This window comes from Schistocerca serialis, chromosome 5 (assembly GCF_023864345.2).
Source record: "Schistocerca serialis cubense isolate TAMUIC-IGC-003099 chromosome 5, iqSchSeri2.2, whole genome shotgun sequence".
NCBI lineage: Eukaryota > Metazoa > Arthropoda > Insecta > Orthoptera > Acrididae > Schistocerca > Schistocerca serialis.
Window position 1 is genome coordinate 459892159 of NC_064642.1, and position 22663 is coordinate 459914821.

Consider the following 22663-nt stretch of genomic DNA (forward strand, 5'->3'; position numbering starts at 1 on the left):
CCATTTTAGGTATATGTGAAAGAAAATGAGGGAACTGCGCTGTATGCAAGTCAACATCCAGAAGCTGCTTAAGTGTAACACGTGAGGACTGAATTCTCAGAAAAGAATTAAGCAAACTCGAGTGGATACCTGGAACAGTAAACCACTGCACAGACAATTTTGGAAGAAGAGCGAATACAAAGCAGCCATGAAAGGCACCTCATTGTAGATGAACATGTGTGGTGTACAAGAAGAGTGTGCGGCAGTTAGTACCGGAAGTAATCGCTGACGTCCGTCCGTAGCAGGAATGTCGCTGCGCGGTAACCAATTACGCTGCCCGTGAGAATCAGCTCCCTGGAGCGGCAGCGCCACCAAAAGAGAGACACGCGCTTAAGTAACGTTCACGAACAGAAGTTGTGAGTTTGCGAGTTGTAAGTCAGTCCGAGTCTTGCTTGGTACTTTCTGTAGAACGTCCGTCGTGTCTTCAAGTCTTCAAGTCGTCGAAGGGGACAGCAAACAGTGGTTAGTCTTCAGGGGAAATAGAATAGTGATAGAACTCTCATGTATGAACAGAGATCGCCTGCCTAGAGATTTAAACTGAGTACTGTTAGTTTGGAACTGTTCTTCGAATAGTTCATCAAGACAGAAGATCAGTTTTCCTCTAATATTAGTTCAGAGATTGTGTTTATGGAAATGTAGTCAACGCAGGAAATACAGTTTAAACTCGAATTGTACAATTGCTGTACTTTATTTTAGTAATCACTATTCTGCATTACATTCGTTCTGAGTGTGCTTCCCTATAACCCTCGCGCACGCCCTACCAGGACAACTGTATTAGTCTTTTTCAGCGGCAGCAAAATTTTCATCGAAGTGGACGCCCCCCTGTCCACACTACAATGGGATTATACAAAAGGAAGCAAAAGGACAACTTCTGTAAGCACAGAAACGTACTTTAAACGAATATTATCAGAACCATGAAAATCATCAGAAACCCAAAATGATGACTCCGCAATGACGCTGACAAAACAGTCCACCACATCTCGAACGTTTGCGAAAAGATGTCACAGCCGGATTATAAGTGGAGAAACAACGTTGTGGCAGAAATGCAATTCCGGAAATACTACTTTCCAGTTACAAAGATTTTTGGTGTTGTAAGCTCTAAAGTGAACCACCCAAAATAATTAGATTTTTCGGCCTTAGAGTGATCTTGGCGGAAATAAAAATTGCGCGGAACAGGAAAGTGTGGATTACCGACATAGCTTTACTTTGCTGCTGTAGAAATGATGAAAAACAATATATCTGGTATAAAGCAGCTAAAAAGATTGTGCTGCTCCTTGGCACACTGTGGGTAGAGCCACAGTGTCTCAGTAGGTCTTTGAAAAACATTGACATCGATAAAATATCCACCCACCAACAACAAAAAGCTACTTCACTCGCATCTGGACGCACTGTCCGCCTATCGGTCCTACATCATTCAGTTAAAGGAGTCTGGAAATTACCGAATGGTATTAAAATACCAAATCTAGCGTAGTGACAGGTATTTCCGTGTTTACTGTAATCAGTCATGTCAATATGAGTAAATAATACTAATAACGACAACAACAATAATAATATTTGGAGTGATGTTTACTTATCAGTGAAAGCTGTTACATTATCTGTGAACATGTTCTTTACAAAATTCCATCGAGTCTCTACAAACTTCAGTTGCGAACATTGAGTAATAGGAATGGTATAGGTCCTTTAAAGTCACTTTTGCGTCTAGAAATAACTGACGGTTGCGTTGAGATGAAGTTACCGCAGCGAATACGATACAGTGTACAGGCATCGTCGGATAGTGGAAGCCACTCTTCATCGGCGAATTCTTCATCTCGAATGGTACACACCTGCGATGCCCCTGCAACAAGAAGAATGTCATGTAGAAACATTAGGTTACTGAAAGACACAGAAGGTAGAACGTAGTAAACAATTCATCTGAACTGAAATCAGTTGTTAGACAGCTACGGATAAGAGGATTTAAGTGTAGTAGTATTTTATTAAAATGGCTACAAACAAGTTAAACGGAAACATTTACTGTTATTTATCACTATCGACTATGAACACAAGTAAATTAATGGACACACAGAACAGTGCCAATACCAAGACGTAAATATTAGGTGTGGTCAGTTATCTGGACCTACAGAAGACGCAAATGTTCCCTCATTTAATTTGCTTGGTTGACACAAATGGTTGCATATGTGCTAAAGTGCGTAAAGGTGTTACCGCTGGGCCATTTCACAATAGGTACGTGTCATAGTTCTCCGTTCCCAACACTGGCTCATAGTGTCCTCTGGCCTATACAGGACGTGACACAGACTAACAACTAGTACCTTTGTTCGGTGATCAACAACACCACGTTCTGGGTTGCAAAATAAATGAGACATATGGAATCAGTGGAATTGTTTAAAAAAACATCACAGTAATTAGCTCGTCCTTCGTAGCGTAACTAACGTGTACAGAGGCCATGAATACACTTTACCAGGTGCATGAAAAGTTTTACATTTAACAGCGTTGCGCAAAACCAAAGAAATAGGACCGAACCATATGCAACCCATTACGACGAATCTTTTTAACTGCCCACTGAAGACAGTAGAATTGAAAAGACATCATTTGAGGGACGCACTAATGACAGTCTCTGGTGATCAGTTTGTGTGAAACCGTGGAAGGGTGTACGTCTTTCGCCACATTTCGTAGTTCATGATTTCATGGGTTCCTTGCGTCATTATTCTGTTGCTCATAGGACTAGAGAAGTCTATTTCCCTCAGAACCTTCCAATTTACGCTCGAACATGCCAGATTTTCATTCCACAGATAAACAGTAAAACGGCATGTCGTGAATCCCGACCTTATCCCGTTCTTCAGCTTCACTCGATAGACTACTCGAGCGGCGCCATCCCCTCCCCTTGGAAAAAAACGTGGCGCTGTCCTCAACGGACGCCCAGAGACTGGTTTTTAGACTCTCTCTTCCTGCAGTCTCCAAGCTGTTCCCCTGGAACACTGTTTTAGTCTAGGTCGAATTGCTTTGTGTGACTTGGGGTGTTGTTATATATGAAAGTATGAGCACTTTCATATTCAGTCAGTGATCAGTTATGCATTTTTCAAAAATATTCGTGTTTTGATACCATTAGGTTCATGTGCTCTTTGTTCTTCACTGGTATGTATCCATGTGGTCACATCGTTTTACCTGGTGATCAGCTCCGCGTTCTATGTCTTGTCTTGATTATCCAATGCCACTTGTTTTGCGCAGCGTTAATTGAACAAAATGCTTAACGGCAACGAAATTTTACGAGTGTACTGGACCTGTCTTTTTGGAGTGCTAGAATCATGTGTTGTTTGCCTTGTAACTTTGAGTTCAGTATTTTATTTCTCATCTTCAGCGAGCTTTAACACTATAATTCAAACTCGGCTGCTGATTTAGTTCTTGAGCAATAATTTCGATAGAATGACGTCCATATTTTGTGTAGTACTCCACACGACGCGGCGCAAGCCTGTGTTTTATGGTTCCTAATCACTTTTACCAAACACAGCTCGCATCTACCGGATGGGTCCAATCAATTTGCAGCTTCTCACTGGGGTCGAGTGTCGGCTGTAATTATCGTATGGCAGCGAAACTTGGTAGATATTCTAATGCCTTTTACTACACACTTATTTCAGAACTGAATCTTGGAAAGGGAAGCGCACGATAATTATGTATTCAACAGACACTTAACTTTGCTAGTAAAACGGTCTGCAATGCATACATAAATAACACGGTCATTCGCAATCGGGGGTCCCGTGGGAAGGATGGATTACGCACGCACACAATCAGACTAATCGTTCATCACAGAGAAAGGAGTCGTTCAATAATTTAATAAGGGAAATAAGGACTAAATTGGGTGGTCAGAGGCACACTAACCTCGATGGTCGAACAATCAGTAGGAACTGCGTCCTGTGAACGATTTTTCCAAAACGTAGAAGCCACCGAAAATCATAATCACTTTGCTACCCACTTCGAGGAAACATCGATAAAATATGATGACAATAAAGCACGAGAATTTATTTAAACAAAGAAACTGGTTCAATTGCTAGCATGGATTACTAAAGAAAAGTCTGACGAACAAAACGCTTCGTAAGGGCTACCTACCATGCACAAAGAAACTCGATGAAATCTGCACAGAACACAGGGACTTTTTTTTTCATAGTATGACTACCGAATGTTAAAACTATACGCAAATCTGTACAGAACACAGGGACTTTTTTCCTAGTATGACTACCGAATGTTGAAACTATACGCAACGGCTCATGATCATTTACACGACTCATTCAGGAATCTGATCACGCTCATAGATCCAAGTGTCCTCGTACCCCGCAATCCCAAACTTATAGAAAAAACTGATATAAATTCAAAAAATCGCGAGATTATTCTCAACATCCCGACATATTCTACAATAGCTGCAACCTGCTAAGAAATGAATTAAGGACTCGATTAAGCTGAAACTTACACATTCACAAAACTGCAACACTAAGGACTAACACTAGATGTTCCTTACCTCTTCAACGATACCCAGCGCAGTGAGGCTGCTCGCTGCTTACCTACAGTCCCTACCGCGGACTGGAAGCCGAGGCACAGACAGTATGAACACTCTACCTGTGCCATCTTAAGAAACGCGACGGATCATCTCTCGCCGATATCTCTCTGACCCAGAAGAGTTCCCTTTTGCTACACACAAAAGTTAGCTAAACTGTCCCTACATCCAGAGAAATTCACTCCTAGTCCAAAGACATACAGCCATTCCAGCAGACGACGAACACGCTTCCAAGCAAACAACCAGAGCGTTGGAACAACGGAAACATAGAGTGACAACGAAAATATATGATGGTTGCTTTTCTGCACCAAATTAAACCCTTAACATGTATCTAGCTAATTAGTAAAATGACTTAGATATGGGATACAATTCAGATAAGGTAATTTAGCAGGGCGTTTCAGAAATAAGTGCAGAAATTTTTGAGATGATAGGTTGGATATAGGTAATTATTTTGCATGTACGAACATGGGATCATTATCGCATATTAACGAAGGTAGACGACGTCAAAAAGTCTTCGGTCCGTCTGGTGGTGCGATAACCGGTGGTACGTATCTGTAAGTCTGAATATCTCGAGTCATTTGTTTTGACTGACCCTCGCGCCCTAACGAGGAAACACTTTACTAGTTCCCTTTCTTCTCATCAGGTGCTGTGTATCTGAAGTGAGCTGTCATTTGCGTCCTCCATTTCCACCTCAACGTAATTCGTAATCGACTGTCGCACCAAAGCTAAGGTAGTATGTTACGGAATAATGATATGCACTTGCAAGTGCAAAAGGAGTGTTTAATCTGTGTTATCATGCCTAGGACGTGGAATGTTTCACGTGCAATGAACTTGTAGACATGTTCTTAACCTCTGGCGCTGCAGGAGCTATGGAAGGAGCACGGTGTTCGTACGCAGAACGTTATCCAAACACACGAATACCAAATTAGAAAACAGTTGCTGCTGGGGATCGTCGCCTCCACGAAAGGGGCACATTAGAGGTAAATTTCCATGCTCTAGGTCGACCAAGGAGTGTACGCAATCCTGGTTTCGAGGAACGATTACTGCGAATGTACGACAGCAATCCTTCAGATAGCGTACGCTCCACTGCTCATGTTATAATTACTAGTTCTAGCAGTGTCTAGAGAACTGTGTGTAACGATCGGCGTCATCCCTACAAGTCGTATGAGGCACAGGTCCTACTACCCACTGATTTTTCGATTCGGAATGACTTTGGCGTATGGTTTTTGCAGCAAAGAATCTTAACTCCCGGTTTCGCAAACATTATTCTCTGGACTGATGAGTCGACTTTCACTTATGAAGAAATGCTCAATAGTTGCAACTCCCATATATAGTCTGGAGAGATCCGATAGACGGTAACGGCCTGTGATGTCTGTGCCATTAGTACGCCAGCACGTCCAAGGCAATGGAGAAACCTTTCCAACGAATGTATACATCTCCTCTTCTTCGATCAGTTAGTGATTATATGCATTTACGTGATTTGCTTGGTTGTTACCGACCCGAGCTGCTAAGATTCAGACAATTATTTAGCATTTGCAAGGTATTTTTGGAATATTTGGCCATCCGTAATGTTTTATGACGGATAATGCTACCACCTCTACATGTGCCAAGTTCAAACAATTTTGCCTTGGTATGCGAATTCGTAACATTACAATAACATCCTAGTATCCTAACCCTTTGTATACTGAGAAAATAATTTGAAATCTGCATTAATAATACACCGTAGTAGCAGTAGAAGTGGATGGGAGCGTTCGTTGCCACGGCACACGATGGTCTTCAATTCTGCTCAGTCGATCTCATGTTGGGTTATAGGTAAGCAACCCCACTCTGCATTATGTGATCCACTGAGGATTTATTACCGTAGAACATGGATTCTCGTCAAGAGATTGCAAATCGGTGGTCGGGAGAAAGGAATATTCTGCGAGAGTACGGGAGGTAAACGTAATAATCAAGGCAGGCAGCCGAACATTTACTGACCATTGGGGACCATGTGTCGATTAAGAACTGTAAAAGAGTGAATAAGGCATGGAAGAGATCAAGAAAAAGTTGGTGCTGGTTTCAAGGGACACATGGAGCTTACGGCAATATTAAGGGGCCTTGGAACCGGCAAATAAATTGGAGCTCACCTCTCCCGTATAAAACCGTGTCCCCGGACGATGACCGAAATCAGAAAAAAGGGTGGGGGGTGGGGGGATAACGTGACATGTCGGAGGTTATCTGGCACGGTGGTCGGCCGCTCGTAGAGTTGAAATGGTTCATAACGAAATGGCATCATTCACATTTTTTTCGAATTTGAGTTGGTCACATCGTTATATAAAGAAATGAGATCAGTTCAACCTCTCCTTCACTGTGATATTGTGATTGGGACGTTATCATTTCGTAAAGCAAGGGCATCAGTCCAGGCGGTTGCCCTACTTTTATGAGATACCCGTAGAGGCGCTGCGTGTTTGTCGATCAGCAGAGCGCTACTCTCTTGTTTCTTATGCATTGTTTTGAGGTGATTTGACGGTGTAACTGCGTCATTATTGTATACTAAAGTATTTTATTATTTTTCGTTATACAGAATCTATAAACCAATATTTTTTAAAATGTGTGACATTGTTGAACGCCATGAACCAAAAGGAAGACGAAAGTCTGATAGATCGCTCTGGAAGCAGAATGTGACAAATATCGGATGAAAGACTTAGAGTACATCAATGCAAAAGGGACAGCTATACCACAAAAAAACTGTTGGGCCTGACTGCACGCAGACTATAATAAACGTTAATTTACCCAATCTAGTACACTGTGTATCTATGCGAACATGCTTATGAGGTTAGGGAATGACATTAATTTACTTGCTGTATGTGGCTATTTTGTTTCTGTTACATCGCAGGTGCAACAACAAATGTGTGCAGAAACTGCATGCTGGTTGTTTAAATTGAAATACTCAGATGTTAAAATAGGCTTCACATCGCACTATCAGTATTTCAAAACAAAATTCAACTTGAAATTTGGTTACGCCCAAGTTAATTGCTGCAGTACTTGTGAGATTCTGAAAATCAAAATAAAGAGCTCGAATCTGAGCGATGTAGCGAAAAGAATTGCTTCCCATGAGATGGTAGCAAACCAGCGGAAAAATTTCTCATAGATTATGTCAACAATGAAGTCCTCGCAGGTGATGAAGAATTACATATTTATTTCGACAATTGCGGGGCCCAAAATAAGAATCATGCCGTCTCCAAACATCTTTGTGCACTGACAGATTGTGAGGTTACTAGGGATACTGTAATAGTATAACTTATTTGCTGGATATGGTAATGTTTACTGTGGAAGAACAGTCGGAGTGTAGCAAGCACAAAATATATTTATGGAGTCACCTTCTTGATAAAGAGAGGAGGCAGCATATAACAGTTTCACATTGAATTACTTAGTTACATAATTGCCTATGTCTCAGTGCATAACTTGGTACATATGTTAATAATGTAAGGTGTGCTTGTCTTGCTAATCATTGGATTCGCTGGGTATCTGATCATTTAAATAGGAGTACTCCATAAACATGAGAGCTCTTCAAAATAGTTCAAAACTCAAATTGAAAGCATAGTAGCAGGGATAATATTTTGGACATTAAAGAACACGTTTTATATGGAAATTAAGTTGTAAGGATGTTTGAGAACCTCTGCATAATAAGTTATTGTCGTTTATTGTGAAGGTACTGTTCAGTTTTCGATCTATGTAGAGCAAAATGAGTATTTCGTATGCCACACCTTTTAAGCAAAGACATGATTAAACAAAAGAAGAGGCGTGAAACTGCCAAGAAGTGGAGTGCCCTTAAATATGTAAATAATCTGATGATTGTCTACAAAATAATATAAGGTATTTAGTTTTACGTATTTTAATATTGTAACATTGTAAATGCATGATGGCCATGTTTAGAAATAATATATTTGAATAATGTAGTGTCACGTGACCGGACACAGGACAGAGGATAGGGGACAAAGGTCGTGGTCTTTTGGTCGTTGTCCGTCGGTGCGGTAGGGTCGGTGCGGCTAACAGCCGCCGACATAGTATCACGTGGCCATCAGTTTGTTTTGTGGATGTGATTTAGTAAAATAAAAACGTTTTCATTCTAAACTGTTGTCGGTTAAATCATTTGTGAACGATCGTGATTTAGACAAATACTTGAATTCATTCACTGCTGTACTTAGGCTAGCTATTTACTCAATACAAGGTGCGAATGCAACTGTGCACAACCGAACCCCTTTTGCAGACGAGTCATGATAAAAGGTTGTGTCCAAGCCCGAGTGAAGTTGCAAGATGCAGAAAGATTTGAAAAAAAACTGAACACATTTTTCCAGTGAGAGGCCAGAGCTTCAGGCCATGCTTTCAAGATTTCAGTATCATTAAGAGGTCACTGAAAGAGTAGATCGTTTATACACAATGAGAGATATAATGTAGAGAACTATTCATAGCTCAAATAATCTCAACAAGTTCATTGTGAAGTGCATTCAGACTGCAGACATCTTCGATTTCGAAAGCTGGTGGCCTCAGTTTTGTTCCAAGACTGCAATTCCCGAGGAGACTGGAGGTAGAATGATCCTTACAAATTTCATGAAACATGTTCAGGGGAATCCTAATGTGCAATCTCTATTTGATGGTAACAATGTTCACATATCTTTTATGATAATTTGTAGTAAAAAGTCCAGATAGTTTTTCTTGATTTCTCAACAGGTGGCTAAATTTGACCGAAGCTCTTTCTTTATGAACCAGTTCAGCTGTTGTTGAATGGAGTGGGGTAGGCCGGAAGCGCGGCGGACTAAGCGTGGCTGAGACTACTGAAAAAGCCTCTTGGAACTGTACATCACTGTTCGTCACGGTGTATCTATTGTGAAATACCGAGTGCTGTTTGTGGTCCGCAGACAAAGTGTTGAATTTAACTGGGGTCTGTCCTTTGAAGCATGTCAATGGTGTTTTAGAAGGATCACTGAAGGGATCATTAGAAGGCGCCAGAGTAATAGACTAATGTTTCACTAGTAGTTTTTGTAGCAGGCTGAAGCTACTGACCTCGTTAAAGATGCTTGCAGTCTATTTGTGAAACTGACGAATTGTTGTTGTTTCCAGTGTGGAACATATGTCTGTTGCAGGTTAATGAAATTAGTGAACTACTGGAGACGATAGTGGCAACAGTTAAGGTGTGTTGCAACAGAAGGAAAGCATTATTGCGTTTTCATTATAGATTTTTTTTTTTTTTTTGAGTGAAGCATTAAAAGGTGTTCACCTATTGGGTTCTACCCTGGATCGAAATGCCAGTGGGTTTTATGATTATGGTTTGTCCGATAAAGGAGATAAATCAAGAAGATTTTATTATGGTTTTATAAAAATAATAATTTCAGATATTGTATTTGTTATTACTTAGGTCTCTTGTCTTAATAACATCCTGCTTAGTATTTGTCTATCAGAAACTATATTATGGAAGTTGAAGGTTGGAAATTGCTCTTTGATAAGATTTTGCTGCAACAATTCAATTTTTGTATTGTATCCTGTTAGTCATCTTTACATTAACCTGCAGTCTTTAGGTTGCACTAGTTATGGTATTTACACTGATGGCCATTATTGTGTAATTTCATCAAGAAATCTGACCTGGTATTGCATACTCAATCAATCGACTCCACGAGTAACTATTTTGGGCTCAACTCTGTGCTTCCATTACAAGTGTTAAATGCAAAGCAAGGTTGTTGAGACTAATCCATAGGCTACAACTTATACAGAGAACCAAATGACTAGAACATGAAGCAGTACAGCTGTGGATGAAGGTGGTGACTGAGGTAACGTACAGAGTGTTTAAACGACAGGTACCTTACCGGGTCACGATTATGTATTCGACTTTCTGAAGGACCAGCTGACTGGTCTACAGTGAGAAACTGTGAAACTGCACTTACCGGGCGAAATTTCGCAGCATGTGATAGAACCTGAAGACTACAGACAGGGCCTCCTTGGTGTGCAGGCTGATGATGCGCGTCATGATATCACGGGCCAGTGCCAGGTCCGGTGCGATTGGCTCCTCTTTGGGAGTCGACCAAGACCGACCGTGGGCTGCTGCTGGTTCCGAGGAGTGATACGCACCACTCCCCGCCCTCTGCCCTTGTCCTCCACTTTGACCTTGTCCCTCACCTTCACCTTGTCTTTGTCCATATCCTTGACCCTGTAGGGGCGCAGCAATCGTGTGACAGACTAACAGCAGGACACCTGTGGGTCAAAGAAACATCCAGTTATATTACAGTGATTTACCACATATTCAGCGATTCAGCTCACATGGTTCAAGTACATACATTGACGCTAGGTGAATGTCATGGAACCGAACACAATAAACACATTTAAAATGGTCCTCTGTACAGAATGTTGGTATGCTGTTGATATAATCAAGGGATGATGGAAGAAGGATGATGTATCAGTTTGATATAGAGAAAGCAAGACTGGAAAAGACTGGACCGATGATAGAAACACTGTTTCTGCACAAGATCTGAAATCATATTCTGCAAAGAAACTTATTCATGCACAAGCTGTTGACTTTGTATAACTAAATAAGAAAGTTGTTGTGGTATAGTGTAATGGTTTCAAAGAGAATGGATTGGGCGAGTGGTTTACTGTTGGATGTGGGTGGACGCATACACGATGGAGGCAGTCAAATGGTGTCACAGTTCTTTTTTATTAACCACAGACAGACTTAGTGCAGAGTTACAGCAGTTAGCAGACAAGAGACAGTGGGTGCTGAATCCTCCAACCAGGTGTGCCACTGTCGACACACCACTGTCAGCTCTTCTCGAGGTGGCGGTACGGTGGTAACCAGTTGGCTGTTGCTGTGTCGGGGTGGCGTGACAGTGGCCAGAGTGAAGCAGGCCGACTGTCGCGTCCTGGCACAGCCTTACTATACCAGAATGAAGTAAGTGCGAACTGAGTTGCGCAATCGGGACATTAACGACAATGGGTTAATTATAAATTGCTGTCAACCTTTATATCGAAGATGAGAGGGAGAGAATCACCTTGGCTTGAAGCAAATCAGTTTCCTGAAAATAGGTTATAGAATTGCAATAGGCAGAAAAGATTGGTTAGTTTCTATCAAGTTTATTCTCACATATACTTAGGTGAGGTGTTGGACCATAGACCCCTTAGTAAGATTCAGTCTATTTATTCGGACTTGCTACTTCAAAGCTAATTGCCGGTACATATAAGAAAAAAGTGCAAAAAAGTCACTTGTTATTGGTTAGCACTGAAATCTTTCTAAGTAATTGAGACAAAGACTGACAGCCTCTGTTCAACAATATTCCAATGAATCTCTAAAAATCCTACTTGGCCTGCAGTTCCTGAGTGTCCACCAGAGTCTAACACCGTCTTCTCGCAGTTGAAGTCTGTATCAGCTGTATCGGCTGCTATGGGCCTACTCGGCCCCGCTGGCGTCTCACTGCGGAATCTCCAAACTGCCGGCACTGGCTCTGAATCTGCATCTGAGTCTCTACTTCTAGCTATTCCGTTGCCTGGCCTTTTATTTCGTTTCTCATGTACTTGGGTGCACACGAGTTAATTTGTTTCACATGACCCTTTCGTTTCTAAGTGACCTGATTGCACAAGAATGCCTATGGTTCCACACGACACTCTCGTTTCTAATTGGTCAGCTTGCGCAAGAATGCCTTCGGTTCCACACGACACTTTCGTTTCTAGCTGCACACAACTTAATTGGTTCCATATGAGTCTTTTCCACACATGACTGATACTCTCTTTTGCTGTATTTTCGCCCTGGTGTTTTCGTCTTCCACTGCGCAAGTTTGATTCATGCTGCTTCGTCTGGCAGAAAGTCAAACACTAAGTTATTTGATCAACAAGCCGTACTTGGCGGCCTCCACCGCTTATCTTGTCCCTACGTCCTGGTGGACTATTTCTTAATGTCAGCTGGCTGTTTGACTATGGAGCCTGGACTCTTATTATGGTCACAAAAGCAAGAATAAAAATTAAAATATTCTATGGTCACAACAGGATGACGAACCACGGACCAATGGCTGAAACGCTGCATCTGGTAGTGTCGAGTTCAAGTAGCGTGAAGCTGGGAGGACTTCAGTTCGAACCTTGGACCATGACGTGGCGGCAGGCTCTCCTTTTGGCGGTCTCGCGAGGATGGTGGCAAAGTGAAGGCGACCTGACGGCCAAGCTACCAGGAAGAAGTCGTCGCGTCAGTTCGAAGCTCGATTGCGGCGCTGGTAGATGCGTCAGAAGAGTGTCGGCAATCCCATGGCAGAGACCGACGATACACGGCAGGCGACGACGAATAGCCCAGCTGTGCCGCTGACCTGCTCGACTACCATGGGTTTATGTATACGGCCAAAGGGGTTTGTTAATGAGGAAGATAAGCACTGCTGCATACTTAAGCGCTGTCGAAACGGCTGATCATTGCCTGGAGAACTGGCTCGAAATTGAGGAAGCTGTCAGCAAGGCTAAATGCTGTCTCGATTGGCTGTAATGCTCTCCCTGAACACAGGATCTGTGCGCTCCGGCCTAGGCCTGCAACGTTACAGTTTGTTACCCTGCTTTTAAGCTAATGAAATGGATTGCTTTTTTTTTTTTTTTTTTTTTTGTGTTTTTAGGGCGCAAAACAATAAATGGATTGCTGTCAGTGTTTATTGTTATATTTCAGTGTTGCATTGCTTCAGTTATGAAGTCATAGCTGCTGAGGAGCGATTAATCGCATGTGTGTTGGTGCACGGACGTTCACAAGCAGGTCAAACTGTGACCGAGGTGATGAGTGCATTGAGTGTTCGCTTTGAAATGCTGTACCTTTAAAAACAACCATGTTTGATAGGAAGAAATGTGCTTTGGTTTTGAGCAGTTTTAAAGATGGGTTGCATAGTTCATGTTAAAAAAAAAAAATAAAAAAATGCGAGAGGACACTTTTGCCACCATCGCTCAATCAGTTGAGCAGTCTCCAATGAAATCCACTAAGTTCCGCAATCAACGATGCATGATCACATTAAAAAAATGGAAAATGAAATAATTTAGACAGATATTTACATGCTTTGTTGGTACAATTTCCACAAATCGTGTTTCCCTCAAGATTGTTATTTTCTGATGAAAGTGCGACATACCACAATTCACACAAGAGTAATGTGGTATTCTGGTTTAAGGAAGGTCCCAGTTATATGTAAGATTGAGAAAGGAATCCATCTCATGTTTTCCACATCTACATACCAGGGCGTGCTGTTCTCGATATCGATCGAGGTATTATATACCATGCATATTACTCGGTCAAGTTTCCCACTTCGCTTGTTGTAACCCTCTGCCACTAGAGGGCTCCGAATTACGGGGTTTAACATGGCAGTGTGTAACACAAGTAAATCGATGCGTGACAAACAGGGTGCTGTAATCGAGTTTCTAACCGTAGAAAACTTCGTCCACACATGTACCACCCTCTCTTTTAGAATGCCAATGTAAGGCCACACACGAACGCTGCCACATCTGCATCAATCCGATGCCTTGAGTTCACTGTCATCGATCATCCTCCATACTTGGCCCCATCCGATTTTCATCGGTTTCCAGTACATAAAGAACACCTTCTAGGACTTCACTTTAGTAATGATGAAGCAGTGCAAGCGGAAGTGTGGCTGTACTCTCCAGACTGAGACACACGGACCCAAACGGGTCACCAAAAGGCATAAGGAAACTGGATTCATGGCCAGTTCACACCGGGCAGAACTAACCCGTAACTCGAGAGATGACTTTCCTGTAACATACACCACAAGGTGGGCTCTCTGGGACCCCTATGTTTAAACCGAGATTTAAGGCAAAAATCATATGAAATTTTTAATTTGTGCTATACAACATTTATTTTTACAATTGTTTAAATGCTCCTAGTTTATTTTATTGCAATAAACAAAGCCAGTAGCATTTTACTATTTATCACGCAAAAGCACATAATTTTGTGTGATTCTTTTAAATAGTACACATAAATGGACTGTTAGAGTACTGAATTTTACACTCTGAAAAATTGTATAATCTCTGTAACAAATAAATTTCCAAATAAATTTAAATTCAAGAGGTTAAATTTGCACATAAAAATTATACCCAATAGGTACAAAAAGAAAGTCTGTCAAATTGACATTCATTGCTGGGAACTACATGTTTCTTATGACACAGAACACATTAGATTTTAACAGGCACTTTACGTATTTCATTCATGAAACGGAAAAAAATGGCTCTGAGCACTATGCGACTTAACTTCTGTGGTCATCAGTCGCCTAGAACTTAGAACTAATTAAACCTAACTAACCTAAGGACATCACACACATCCATGCCCGAGGCAGGATTCGAACCTGCGACCATAGCGGCCGCTCGGCTTCAGACTGTAGCGCCCAGAACCGCACGGCCACTCCGGCCGGCCATGAAACGGAAAGATCCCCATCAAAACTTGCGTGAAGTTCTTCTTCTGAATGATACTCTTGTTCGATAGCTGAACTGTGATCACTGGTTAACGCAAAATAGTCATCTTTTTCGTTAATTTCTTCTTCCATATCGTCACCGACACCTTCCTCCATAGACCGATTAGCAATTTCATAAAATTCGGGAAAGTTAAAACTGACACATTCGTGCGAACACATTTTGAGCCCTAGGGTACTGTACTGAAAGAAACTGGTACGTAGTTCACGAGGAGCGGACTAGGACACTCCAACACCTATCAATAACACGTGTCAACAATAAACACATAAGGCGATAACGCAACCGACAGCAAAACATCGTAGGCTTGGCAGTTTAAGAAGGGTAACTACAGCCGTAATTTTTCTCGAGGACATGCAGCTTTACTGTATGGTTAAATGATGATGGCGTCCTCTTGGGTAAAATATTCCGGAGGTAAAATAGTCCCCCATTCGGATCTCCTGGCGGGGACTACTCAGGAGGACGCTGTTATCAGGAGTAATACTCTCCTTCAAATTCTGAAGGTGGTATGGGTAAAACACAGAGAGCGAATGGCTATTTACAATTTGTACAGAAACCAGATGGCAGTTATAAGGGTCGAGGGACATGAAAGGGAAGCAGTGGTTGGGAAGGGAGTGAGACAGGGTTGTAGCCTCTCCCAGATGTTATTCAAACTGTGTACTGAACAAGCAGTAAAGGAAACAAAAGACAAATTCGGAGTAGGTATTAAAATCCATGGAGAAGAAATAAAAACTTTGAGGTTCGTCGATGACATTATAATTCTGTCAGAGACAGCAAAGGACTTGGAAAAGCAGTTGAACGGAATGGATAGTGTCTTGAAAGGAGGATAAAAGATGAACATCATCAAAAGCAAAACGAGGATAATGGAATGTAGTCGAATTAAGTCGGGTGATGCTGAGGGAATTAGATTAGGAAATGAGACGCTTAAAGTAGTAAAGGAGGCTGGTATTTGGGGAGCAAAATAACTGATGATGGTCGAAGTAGAGAGGATATCAAATGTAGACTGGCAATGGCAAGGAAAGCGTTTCTGAAGAAGAGGAATTTGTTAACGTCGAGTATAGATTTAAGTGTCAGGAAGTCGTTCCTGAAAGTATTTTTGTGGAAGTAAAACATGGACGATAAATAGTTTAGACAAGAAGAGAATAGAAGCTTTCGAAATGTGGTGCCACAGAAGAATGCTGAAGATTAGACGGGTAGATCACATAACTAATGAGGAGGTATTGAGTAGGATTGGGGAGAAGAGAAGTTTGTGGCACAACTTGACTAGAAGAAGGGATCGGTTGGTAGGACATGTTCTGAGGCATCAAGGGATCACCAATTGAGTATTGGAGGGCAGCGTGGAGGGTGAAGATCGTAGAGGGAGACTAAGAGATGAATACACCAAGCAGATTCAGAAGGATGTAGGTTGCAGTAGGTACTGGGGGATGAAGAAGCTTGCGCAGGATAGAGTAGTATGGAGAGCTGCATCAAACCAGTCTCAGGACTGAAGACCATAACAACTACATGGAGGGTATGGAAACATTCCATCACAACTGGCCTTGGGGAGCGAATTCGAAATTTTTCGCTTGGTCTGAAAGACCACACATAGTGAGTTAAGAGTTAACCATCTTTAAGTAAGGTACTGTCTTCATAGATAATTTCAAACAAGTGTCTAGGAGGCTAAAAGCTTCATGATCCAAGTAGGCACCGGATTACACTGCCCCGCTGCTCGTGGCTGCTAACAAGTTATACACATCTCGATGTATTTGACACACGACGATTGACTGATGCACGTCGTAACCAGGCTGCACACGACGAGAGCCGTTCCTTGCTCGCTGGTAGCAACCGTCAACGCTGCAGGAAAACGCGGGCCCCCAGAGCCGAATGGTGTTAATTCGGTGCATTTGGCAGGACGCCGAGAACCCAGACACACCCGTCCAACTCCGTGTCCGACACGCCATCACACAATCCCAGCCCTAGAGGGAACACATAATCCAGCAGAGATGGTACGACAAGGGCCAGAATCAGCGGAACGCGTGCACTAGTGGCGCCAGTAAGATCACGTGCGCTTCCTCACGGAAACCACCACGGCTCGGTTCCTTTATATTGCTATATTCCTTCCACGAAGTGTCACACAAACATTTGCAGTCCTCCAGAAAACCTTTCGTCGAAGTTTCATCCGGGTTGCAATCTTTCATGTTAGTTCTATTTGAACAGCGGCAATTCTCAAACGCTATGATAGAAGACGAACTTCAGTCGGGCAGTTGACACGAAAGAGCTACACATGGTACAGTTTCTTCCCGGAAGTGGTTGGTGGAATCTGCTGTTGGGTGGTCAGACCAAGCCGACTGCCTGACAAACAAAATTAGTCCACCAGTCGGCCTACAAACGTACACACACGCACACACACACACACACACACACACACACACACACACACACAATCTGTCGTTCCGTCGGCAGATAAATCATAGCGTGCGTCTTGGAGCAGGGAACATGCACGTGCATATGGATTCCTGTAACTTTCATCGTCTCCATCTTGCAATTAGGCAAATGCTTTTGCTTGATCTCTACGTCATTAAGCTTTATGTTATGAACTCTGTTTACAAACACTGTGTCACCTGCGGAAAAATGCTCCCATAGGAATAAAAGAGTCTCTGACTGAAAGTGGGGTACCAGCTGACTCATTCCATGTTTCTCAGCACCTACGAAAATTTTCCCAAAAAGTTTGGCATGCAAACATATTCGGTCTCTTTTTAGCATGCAACTCACGTTGCAGTCGCACAAGTTCCCGTAACTATAATTCGCTCACACCCAGTAACGCATCGTTCTAAGTCGCTCATAAGCACCCACTCACACTTACCCATTCTCACTCACTCATTGAGCCAAGCTCACTGTCATTATCGCTTTGTGTCTCTCTGTCACTGTCTCCTGTCCCAAAACCTTCGTTCTGTCCCATTACTACCGTCTCCTCTACTACTGTCTCCTTGCTCTCTTCCGCTGCTACTGTCTCATTCATTCCTTCTCACTGCTTCTGTCTCTCTCACTGTCACTTCTTTCTTCCTCGTTGTCATTGTCATAGACTCTGTCTCTCATAATCACTGGCACTCAACCACTTACACTTTTTCCTTATCTTTTTTCCTCTTGTCTCGAGCTAGCACTGTTTCCTTCATTTTTATGCTAGCTCTGTTTTGTCATTGTCAACTATGTTCCATTGCCACTGTGTCTTTCTATTTCTCTTACACTGCCGTTGTCTCTTTTCTTCTTTCTATAGCACAACCACAGGCTACTATTTCCTACTATGTATTACTTTTCCATTTCTCTCTCAATGCCACTGTCTCCTTCTCCCTCAGCATAAATAAATGAGAATATGTTCACGTGCTAAAATTTTTGAGAAAATTTTTAAAGGTTCTGAGGAAGGTAGAAATAGACATCTGGTACCCCAATTTTCAGTCAGTCCTTTAAACAGAAGGATATTCGCCTTTTTTGTGCTCTGTTTTCCGCTGGTTGCCTTCTTTCCCCTGCTACAGCTGGGCATGTCACTCATGCGAAAAGAACTTTATCGATCTGTACAAGTTTCATAGTTTACTTCCGTGAAATTGAAAAAAAAACAAATTTTGCAACTCAAACCGTACATTAGGCACATAAACAATTTAAATATGCTTCAGTACTACAACATAGCGTCCCCAGAACCCTTCTGATGATAACGGAGACACTGTCAGCATATTTCTCAGTGCTACATTACTTTACAAAATTCGTTTTCGCCTCACACCACATTTTACGTGCGATTTTTAAGTGTTTAGCTGCAGCACTCCGTCTTCAGACTACAAGTGGCCCATCGCGACCATCCGACCGCCGTATCATCCTCAGCTGAGGATGTGGATAGGAGGGGTGTGTGGTGAGCACACCGCTCTCCCGGTCGTTATGACAGTTTTCTGTGACCGGAGCCGCTACTATTCGGTAGAGTAGCTCCTCAGTTGGCATCACGAGGCTGAGTGCAGCCAGAAAAATGGCAACAGTGCACGGCGGCCCAGATGGTCACCCATCCAAGTCCGGGCCACACCCCACAGCACTTCACTTCGGTGATCTGACGGGAACCGGTGTATCCACTGCGGCAAGGCCATTGCCAATTTTAAATGTATAAATAGGATCATTTTTAACTTCTATATGCTGGAAACATGTAAGGATATCATGAAAAATTTCAAGGTACTTCGAGATCGGGCTCTTAAGTATATATCGTAAAAATATCAGCCATTTGTTCTGGAATCCGCAGCTCGTTTTTCTCTTTACCCAAAAACCACATTTTTGGGGCGTTTCTTGATAACGTATGAAGATTTTTGAAAACAGGAAGATGGTGCTTCCGTATACCGATAGAGTTTGAGCAGTTTTCTGCTCTTAGTTATTTAGACACTCGCTGCTGACGGCGAAAAACGATTTTTATGGTTTTCTGAGGAACTGCCCATGACTAAGATGGTGCCTGCACAAGCCCCTTAAGGCGTACTGTAGACACATCTAATGTAGAAAGAACCTACCAATTTGCTCCATTTGCCTATGCTACAGAAGTATGTAATATTATAATTTTTATCCTGTGCTGTTGGGTAGCTAAAGACGATCCTGCTGTTGGATATACAAACGGTTCCTAGCTCAACTTTTCTATCTCCAACAGAACCTGAGGTATGATCGCTTGAAAAATTCAATTTTTATGAACTACTTTTTGGAACATTTAGGTCGTATTTACTGCTGATTGTATAGCAATTGACTGTGTTACAAGAAGGCCTAATCTGAGGCATTGAACCGTTGCGTGCCAATGCAGTAAATCGATGTCATAGGGAGAGAGGCGCCATCATTGTGGTGAACACATATTAAGCAGTAAGAAGACTTGTTCAGAGTGCAAGAACGCTCATTCAGAAAGCTAACAAATGGAAGAAACTAGCCAGTGAAGTTTCGTGCAACGTCGTAATCTAGGGTGTTGAATCATCGGGTGTCAATGGAGCAAATTGATGTAATACGAAGAGATGTGTTGTCATTGTGCTGGCCAGACACTATAAAATATGAAGACTTATTCAGAATGCAAGAATGTTCACTCATCAGGCTGACAAAGCGGAAGAGGCTAGCTAGCCAGTGTCTCTGCAGAGCGAAACTGCACGTTACTAAAGCTCTTGCTAATTTCCTTCAGGAAAGAAATATACTGATACCAGAAAATGGCGAGATCCAGCTACTAGGCCTGTTTCCTATCCCAGGGTGGGATGCTGGAGTGTTACTAACCTGCAGACTCTCATAAATATCCCCGAAACCAACTGCTCACTCTCAGATGTTCTCAGTTGTGTTCAGTCTGCTGATGTCCAGCTACAAGAAGGAGCTTATGTTGTCTTCCATCTACTCATGTAGCCCTTTCAAAGAAACCATCCCGGCATTTGCCTTGAGCGATTTTGGGAAATCAAGGATGGCCGGACGCGGCATTGAACCGTCGTCCTCCCGAATGCGAGTCCAGTGTGCTAACCACTGTGCCACATCACTCGGTCCATGTAGCAGTGTACAAGCTTCTGTGAAACTGCAAATCACACTCTGGGGATGTGGTAATTGTTAGCTGCAGTGCCGCTCGCTGTTGGTGCTGGCTCTGATGTAGCGAACAGTGCACCTATAGACCAGTGGGCCACCTGACGGCCTACTGATGTCGACTGCTACATCAATGCTGTCCACAGGATGCCAACAGCTTTCGGTGCTGCTTCTGACCTACAAGCGCTCACTCTCTCGAGCGACACTCCAACTGCCGGCCGGAGTGGCCGAGCGGTTCTGGCGCTACAGTCTGGAGCCGCGCGACCGCTACGGTCGCAGGTTCGAATCCTGCCTCGGGCATGGATGTGTGTGATGTCCTTAGGTTAGTTAGGTTTAAGTAGTTCTAAGTTCTAGGGGACTTACGACCTCAGATGTTGAGTTCCATAGTGCTCAGAGCCATTTGAACCATATTTTGACACTCCAACTACTGTTGTAGTCTGAATGAGAAATAATTCTACTGTCAATGCTGATTCTCTCACGTGTCAGCGGGTGTCTAACAAGCCTCCACTCACCTCACCACTGCTCATCCTCGCCATGGGTGGTGGTACATCGACTTCCTAATCTCTGTCTACCCTCACCATGACATAATTCAACGGCTTACTAATCTGGTCATTGCAGCTATAACATTGACTGCTGCAGGACAGTATCAGATCAGCTCCAGGTTGCAATAGTTTCTGAGAAGACGCCTCATAAGTGGAAAATTTCATCATTCACGTAAGGGTCGAATTTTAAAATCTCTCTCTTGTTTTTGTTCCTGCAACTTTACTGCAGCAGGTATATTTTACGTTAAAAAACTTCCTGGCAGATTAAAACTGTGTGCCCGACCGAGACTCGAACTCGGGACCTTTGCCTTTCGAGGGCAAGTGCTCTACCATCTGAGCTACCGAAGCACGACTCACGCCCGGTCCTCACAGCTGTACTTCTGCCAGTATCTCGTCTCCTACCTTCCAAACTTTACAGAAGAACTCCTGCAAACCTTGCAGAACTAGCACTCCTGAAAGAAAGGATACTGCGGAGACATGGCTTAGCCACAGCCTGGGGCATGTTTCCAGAATGAGATTTTCACTCTGCAGCGGAGTGTGCGCTGATATGAAACTTCCTGGCAGATTAAAACTGTGTGCCCGACCGAGACTCGAACTCGGGACCATTGCCTTCCGCGGGCAAGTGATCTTCCATCTGAGCTACCGAAGCACGACTCACGCCCGGTCCTCACAGCTTTTCTTCTGCCAGTATCTCGTCTCCTACCTTCCAAACTTTTCATATCAGCGCACACTCCGCTGCAGAGTGAAAATCTCATTCTAGAAACATCCCCCAGGCTGTGGCTAAGCCATGTCTCCGCAGTATCCTTTCTTTCAGGAGTGTTAGTTCTGCAAAGTTCGCAGGAGAGCTTCTGTAAAGTTTGGAAGGTAGGAGACGAGATACTGACAGAATTAAAGCTGTGAGGACCGGGGGTGAGTCGTACTTCGGTAGCTCAGATGGTAGAGCACTTGCCCGCGAAAGGCAAAGGTCCCGAATTCCAGTCTCGGTCGGGCACACAGTTTTAATCTGCCAGGAAGTTTCATGTCAGCGCACACTCCGCTGCAGAGTGAAAATCTCATTCTGGATATTTTACGTTGTTTGATTCTTTACTATGTGCATTGTGCGAGAAACTTATAAGCTTTCACAACACTTTTCCCAAAATCCCTTATCTGTCACTTGTAAGTGTACCTCTGATGTCACAGTAGTCCAACATCTAGCACCCAAAAGGGGAATATGACGCTCTGCTTGACGAAAAAAGTGAAGCATCAAGAAGACATGGTCAGATGTCGGTACAGCTACATACACGTGAACATTATTGGAGGGGGCGGGGGGTGTTCATGATGAGAGTTATCATTTTCTGAGACAGCCAGAATGGCCACCAAAGCACGTTAGTGTTGTTTGTATTGTGCTGTTATCAGGGCTGATAGTGTATATACAGGGCATGAACGACATTGGATATAGAGTGATCACTGTGTATGACACAGAGATGCTGCGTACTACCCGAGACAGCGTTATCGACACCTGAGAGAGAGAGTGAAAGGAGTCTCATCGTTGATCTCCATTTGGCTGTCTAAT

General features: G+C 42.9%; 1 non-coding gene and 1 pseudogene across 1 annotated transcript; both read right to left on the reverse strand.

Annotated features, from left to right (window-relative positions):
• Nucleotides 1–19023: 19023 nt before the first annotated feature.
• Nucleotides 19024–19141, reverse strand: LOC126482841 (5S ribosomal RNA; annotated as a pseudogene).
• Nucleotides 19142–21385: 2244 nt separating this feature from the next.
• Nucleotides 21386–21460, reverse strand: Trnas-cga (transfer RNA serine (anticodon CGA)). Its single transcript has one exon. It is a non-coding gene; the product is annotated as a tRNA-Ser (tRNA).
• Nucleotides 21461–22663: the final 1203 nt, after the last annotated feature.